The following is a 7,684-nucleotide window of genomic DNA, read 5'->3' on the forward strand; positions in this document are numbered from 1 at the left end:
GGGGGGGCGGCCCTAGAAAGAGAAGAAGAAAAAAAAGAAAATGAAGAAAAAAACCCCTTTTATAGCCTTGAACCAGATCTGGCTGAACCAGACCAGACCGGGCTAAACCAGACCAAGCCAGATTGGACCAGAATGGACCAGAATGAGCCAGAATGAGCCAGAATGAGCCAAATTGAGCCAGATTGAACCCTGGCTGGACCAGACCAGACCAGAATGAGCCAAAGTATGCCAGATTGAACCAGAATGAGCCAGTCTGAGCCAAATTGAACCAGTTTGAACCAAATTTGAACCAGAATTCAAATTGGAGCTGAATTAAGCATTGAAACGACTTTTGATCAACCTACAGTTTAGTCCTTCACCTATTTAACCCTTCTCCCATATATTTGGAAGGGTTGGAAAGATTTTTGAGCCCAAATACTGCCTTTTTGGCACATTTTTGGGCCGGTTCAGATTATTCGAACCTAAAGAACACTCCGAAAAGTATACGAGTATAAACTGCTTCTTAATACTCCAATAAGGTATACGAGTATAAACTATTCCCTCCTCTTTGTTGAGAAGTTTCTGGAGAATATTTTTCTAAAAAATATTCTTAAGGATAACTTAACATAACTCCCAGGAGTGTATGAGTATAAACTAGACCTCCCTGCTCCAACTCCTTAAGAGCTTAAACTGCGTAGACTCCAAAAGACTTACGAGTATAAACTGTGTTAAACGCCGGATAACGCGTCACAATGGAGATTCAAAGCCGTCATCCAATGGTCAATTCCGTGTTGAAACAACCAACTCGAGCTAAAAAAGCCAAGAAATCAAGAATCGACTTCAAATTCAAAATTCCGACAACGGTCAGACAATAAATGCAGTACCGGAATCCTCTCAAGCATTCGACAAAGCACCGAATAACCTGGAGGATTGAAGGAATCGAGAACAGAAACCATTCCAAGATCCCGTCACACCGATTGAAGGTTGGGACAGTCATATCCAAAGTATTCCAGACTCTTCTATAAAAGAACGAGACTGGAAAACTTTGGAGGAGACCTGGCGTTAATTTTCATCAACGCAGAGGTCAAACTCTGCGTTAAGCTTTCGAACGCACAGTTCAGACCTGGCGTTAATTTTTATCAACGCAGAGGTCAAACTCTGCGTTAAGTTTTCGAACGCACAGTTCAAACCTGGCGTTAAAGTTCTATAAACGCAGGGGTCAGACCCTGATGTTTCGAATTCAAAACGCAGAGTCTTAACTCTGCGTTACAATATCGAAACGAGTCATCGTTCTCGTTTGCAAGAACCCATCTAGGGTTTTTTTAGAGAACTCGCCGAAGCAAGTTTGACGGCAATACATCTGAGGTTGTTTAAAGAACTCGCCGAAGCAAGTTTGACGGCCACGAAGGGCGACACTTACCACCGACGGGTGGAGCCTGAAGCGGCGGCGCTGCATCAGCAGTAGATCTTGGGCGAGAAGCGGCCTTTTTCTTGGAACCCATGGAGGAGGATCGGAGAAGATGAACATGGTCACCGGAGTTGAAAACGAAGAGTCTTCGTTAAAAATCTTCCGAAAGAGAAAAGGCAAAAAGTCGGGTGACTTTTGATTTGACCCTTAGCGGTCTATTTATAGACAACTATGAGCTGTCAAATCGGGTCGGGATTCTAGGCCCAAAATCCTGCCAAACGTGGCCTGTGCGCCTGCGTTGCTTGAACTTCTGAACGCAGAGTTCAGCCCTGCGTTTTAATGCTTCAGCACAGAAAATCCACCTGTGCATCTGCATTAATTGAACTCCTCAACGCAGAATTCGGCTTTGCGTTTCAGCGTGATAACATAGGAAATTTATTTGTGCGTTCTGACTCAACCACAGGAATTCCTCTATGTTTATAGCCAAGACATGGTTCTAAATAAATAGAGGGAGGCTAATGTCAGTCATCAAGGTGACTAAAGCCAAAAAGAAACAGGTGACTCCACTGAAGAGTGTGTTGGATGAGTACAAGCAGATTACAATCAGCCAAGTTCAGCAATGTCTTCAGATTAGGCGAAAGGAACAATCGATCCACTAAATTTTGAGATCCAAAGTATTCCGAAAATTCGTCCCAGTCAACCACGAACTTTCGAAAACTTTGGAGGGGGTTCTGTAGGCTGTCTAAAAATCACAACGGATAGCTAATCCCTATCAAGCCCTAACAATAGAAGTCACGATCAGACGACTTTCTAATCACTGCAACCGCAGCTCTACAACCGCTACAAACACGACCTCATTTCTGAGATGATTGATCTTGATGGCTGCGGCAACAGCATGATTAATACTATATTAGCGACTATTAGAGATGCTGATGAGCAGTGTAATGATTTTAGAAATAAAAGGTTGGACTTAGCTGGTGAGTTGCTTAGTAGAGAGCTGTGGGCAAATATTCATCTAAAAACACTATGGATGTTGATTCCCGTCAAATTCCAACAACGAAAGCTACAATCAAATAGCTTTTGCGCCGACAATCGAAAGCTACAGATAGAGGGATTTTCACACAGATCGAGAAGAGTTACAATTTGATGACGCTTCCGACAGCTGATGAAAACTCTGTTCAGTGGACTTCGTAACCAACAGTGAGAGTCACAATCTGACGACTCTCATAACAGGCGAAGATCAATAAGCAATAGCCTTGGTAATGTTATAATGAATGAGGTTACAAATCGACAACCTCTCTCAAACGCAAAAATTCACTTCTGCGTTTCTCAAATTTAAAACGCACACAACCTGTGCGTTCCTCAGCAGACATCGAACTTTGTAATGCAGAGTTAAATCACGACATGCACACATCACGTGCGTCCTTCAACAGACTCGACTGTGTCCCAAACTCTGGACGCAGAGTTGAACTTCAACGCACTAGTGACCTGTGCGTCTCAAATCTCTAACAGAGATTTAACTCTGCGTCTCAAGCCTTGGACACAGAGTTACGGACTAGAACGCCAACTGGGGCGTTTTGACTTGTTCAAACACAAGCTGAACGGCCTTATAACCGTTTATCCCACGTTCTGAGGGATTCTCGCCCACAAAGGAGCGGAAATAGGGGTTGGTTACACCCCTTATCCCCCTATAAATAACCGACTTACTCAACTAAGTAAGAGGTTGGTCGGTTTCTAGCAGTAAAACCGCATAAGGTTGAGGTGAGCTGGCATCAAAACCACCCAAGGTCAACAAATCTTAGCAGGTCAACAGCACGAAGAATGAGATCTTTTGAAGATCAAAGAACTTATCAACGATCAGTTAATCAAATCCCAGAAGATCCCTTCATCAACGGCATAATCCACTTGGCAATTAACCGAATCTTCGGTTCCAACAACTCTTTTACGGAGTTTCAACTCGCTCTGAGTTTTGAAACTCATTTAAGAGTTCGTGATTAAGTTTGCAACCAAAATTAATCACATCAAACCAGACAATCGGTTTTCAACAACTCTTATCAGAGTTTTCAACAACTCTTATCAGAGTTTTCAACTCGTTCTGAGTTCTTTACACTCGTCAAGAGTTCGAAACCGAAGTCATCAAGCAATTCAATCGGTCTTGTGAGATAGGACGGTCGGATCGTCAACGGAGAGCAAGTTCGACGCAATCAATCGAAGGAGGCACTCCACCGCTACCAAGAAGAACCCAGTTTTAAACAAAGGGGAGAATCAAATAAGGAGGCACTCCACCGCTACCAAGAAGAACCCAGTTTTAAACAAAGGGGAGAATCAAATTCATTCTCTCTCTTATGTAATCGGAATCCAAATTGTAATTGATTTTGAGAGGAATACAAGTTAATTTTTCTTTCATTGTCTGTTTACTGCAAATTTCCAACAAACAAGTCATCCATATTTCTTTTATTGTTTTTATACTCACCGTGCTTATAGGTAGGGGGAGCCTTCGCTCTCTTATCTTTTTTCTCTTTTTGATGTTGTCAAAGTGGGAGAAATATTATGAGTATATCTTGTTTGTTTTCATGCATGATTATCATAATTTATATATTCATTTCGTATCATGCATATCTCTTTTTGTAAATTATTTGTCATCATCCAAAAGGGGGAGATTGTTGGGTTTTTTATTTTGATGATGTTTTAATAAACAATTTAAAACTAATATTGTTTGTCTAATGTTTGTGTTTTCTTAATTATTATAGACAAACAATAAGTTAGATGATGGATGGAATGGAGCTTTCACGATCATATCCTTTGGAGGATGAAAGGAATATCGGCATGAAGAAATGCAATTCAAGTCAAGATCCAAGATCAAGCTTCATCTGCATCCAAGACGAGCATATTGAAGACCAATCAAGAGCTTGGGTATATTTAGTTTGGGTTTTTATATTATGTGTGTTTAGTACTTCAAGCTCAATCACATACACACATACTAGTTTTGATTTTATACACACACACACACACACAAGTTTTCATTTTGGAGTTTTCAAGTTTACCTATAGATATGAAATAAATGAATATAATTAGAAAATACATACTTGTTTCATGTTTATATGCTTATATATGATTTTATCAATATCAGTTTATTTAGTTCAATGAAATCATGTTTATTATTTTGAAAGTTTGCAAAACATGTATTTTTGTGAAAATATTGAGTTATTTATTTGTGGACTTAACAATCTTAGGATCAGTCGACTGAAGAAATCATCTGGAATTATCAAATATTTCTATTTTTACGACTGATGATCTATCAGTCAACTGATGAGTTTATCGGTTGATAGATGAGAAAGTTTTAGTCGACTGATGAGCTGAGATTGACCTATAACGGTCATCTCATCAGTCGACTGACGGAACCCGTCAGTCGACTCGACTGATGAGCTGAGATTGACCTATAACGGTCATCTCATCAGTCGACTGACGGAACCCGTCAGTCGACTGATAGCCTCCAACGGCTATATTTTATAACGGTCATCTCATCAGTCGACTGACGGAACCCGTCAGTCGACTGATAGCCTCCAACGGCTATATTTTCAGACTTTGTCATGTTTTAGTTTTTTGGTTTTTTTGCTGGGTTTTCTTGATCTTTGGGGTTCCCTATATATACCCCCTCATACCCAGCTCTGTTTCCCAACAAGAGAAAAGTTTTAAAGAGTTTTACAAAGTTTGTTTAAGGGTTTAAAAGTGTGTTTAAGAGTTTAGTTTGTGAAGAAATTTTCACAATGGCTTGAGGAGATAATATTTGATATTTGGGCATTCAACTCATCTCCCTCTCTCTCTTGATCTATAAAGATATTTTCCTAAACTCTTTCTAGCTTTATATTTATTTGTTTGTTAATCGTTTAATTAAAGCTAGATTTTAATTGAGTTTAGATTTGTTTAGATTTATTTCTTTATTACACACACCCACATTAAGCTTATAGTATTTCATACATAGTATAATTTGGGGTTGTGGGTTTGTAACTTAGAGCGTGAACTTATTTGTGTTCTCATCCATTTTAGATAATAACCATTTGTTGTAGAGAGCCTAATTGTGAGGATACACTTTGTAATACACTTGTACACCGAGAGGAGTGTATGGTGAGAGACGAGATCGTCCCAAGAGGAGTAGCATCGGTAGTAAAGCCTAGGAAGAGGTTGTAAATTCGAGCACTTGAGGGAGATACGGGCTAGAGACTAACACTTACAAGGTATAGAGTGTGATTGCAAGAGTATGGATTGTAAAGTTTTCGGTGAGCTAGAAAACCGAGTGTGAGGTGTAAACGTTTTTGGGGGAGCGTTAAAAACCCGGTGTGATAGTGGATTTCTCCCCTGGAGTGGGGAGCGAAGATGTAGGACGGAAGGTCCGAACTCCGTGATCATATTGCTTGTTTGAGTTTGCATTGACGAACTCTTTTTGTTCATATTTTTAGCCATTGCCTCTTTGTTTATATTGTCCATTATTTTGTTTACACTTATTTATATTGCTTATCATTGCTAATAGTTCATTGCATATCTTATTTGCTAGGATAACTTGTTAATAAGTTTTTAATTGGTATTAAATTGGATTAGATTAGCATAAACTCTATTCACCCCCCTCTAGGGTTCTTTCCTAATGGCATTAGGGCTCTAACAGAGGACTCACCTGGGTCCTCTGCCTGCCTTTAATGCACAATAATAATAATAATGCACTAGGCCTTGTAGTTAGTTAATAATGAGATCCTATCATTATAAACAAATTAAGCAAAGATTAATAATTTTTAAGAATGTACTATGTTCCCCTAGCTTCCACTGTAAACTTGTTAGTTGTTTATTCCTGACTCCAAGAGATTTTTAAAATTAATCTTGAGGGTTGCTTGCATTAAAAAAGTTATGTTAGAGGGTCCATACAATCTGTTTTGTAGTTTAAGATTGTCAATACATATTGTCTCTGATGCATATCAGTTATGAATAATAATATAATTTGATTGATCCAAGTATATCCTAATATATTTCTAGGCTCTTGTATTGTCTTTTGCTTGCTATTATATACCAACTTGATATCACAATATGATGTCGGCGATGAAGATACTATTATAAAATAGCCTAGAAAAAAGATAAAAGTGGAGAATGGTTGATATCGGCTCAACTAAATATAAAAAAAGAAGGAATAAATAATAATATTTTTTTGAATATTTTATAGTAAAACTTAAATTTTTGAGTAAAATTAGGAATCTTTGATTTTCGGTGCAAATTTCTTAGTATGCTTATGTGAATGATTTTGTCATATAAAATTATATTGGAATCATCATTAATCTTTAGTATTTTTTTTTATTTTAAGTCTATCAATAATTAAGATTTCTTGTAGTCTTGTGAAAAGTATGTGCTCTGTGCCGAGCTTATACAAACCATCTTAATATTAAGTATTTTGTTATATTTTTATTACCACATCAACAATATATTATTGTATTCTTTTCCAAATTTAACACTACATTTAATGACTAAGATAAACAAATTGGAGCTCGATGATTTGATCCGATAAACAAATATGTTACATGAAGTTTGATATAATTAAAAAAATAAATGTTGTGTATGCAAGTATATAAAAGTATATTGATCCCAGTTTTATACACAAATCTATTTCATAAAATTTCTTTAAAAATGTTTAAATAAAATTTATGGCAAATGTAATAATTCACGTTTATATATTTTATCTTAAAATGAATTTGACTTATTTTATAGTAAGAAAATAAACAATTTTTTTTTTTAATATTTAACCACGTGCACAAGAACTATTATAGGAAATTGTAGGAGTAAATTAGTAAATTCGGAGGTAATTCTGCATATAGCATAAATTTGGGGATATACAAATAAATTAAAAAACCCTAAAAAGAAACAAAATAAGATAAAAGAATTTGTTCGTGATCAGATGATGCCATTCATATAGGTAAGGAGATGATGGGCCACACGCTTAGATTTATAGAGATTTGAGGCATGCATGGCAAAAGTCATAGATGTGATGTGGTATTTGTCCAAAAGTGAATATATGAGCTCAATTGTGAGTTGAACAGAGAGTTTAGGCTCGTCGTTTTCTTCTTTATTCATGCACCCTCGTGGGCGCAAATTGTGATATGCATGTGGCAGTTACCGTGAAGAACGTCGGTTGGAAAAGTGATGGAAACATATTGGTAGAGATTTACTTTTAATGCGAATAGAGTTCTTATTTATATGATATGTCCTTTACTTGATTGCTCTCATTTTGTAATGCATTTAGACGAATTATAACTTTCCATC

The sequence above is a fragment of the Asparagus officinalis genome, chromosome 7, assembly GCF_001876935.1.
Source record: "Asparagus officinalis chromosome 7, Aspof.V1, whole genome shotgun sequence".
Classification (NCBI taxonomy): domain Eukaryota; kingdom Viridiplantae; phylum Streptophyta; class Magnoliopsida; order Asparagales; family Asparagaceae; genus Asparagus; species Asparagus officinalis.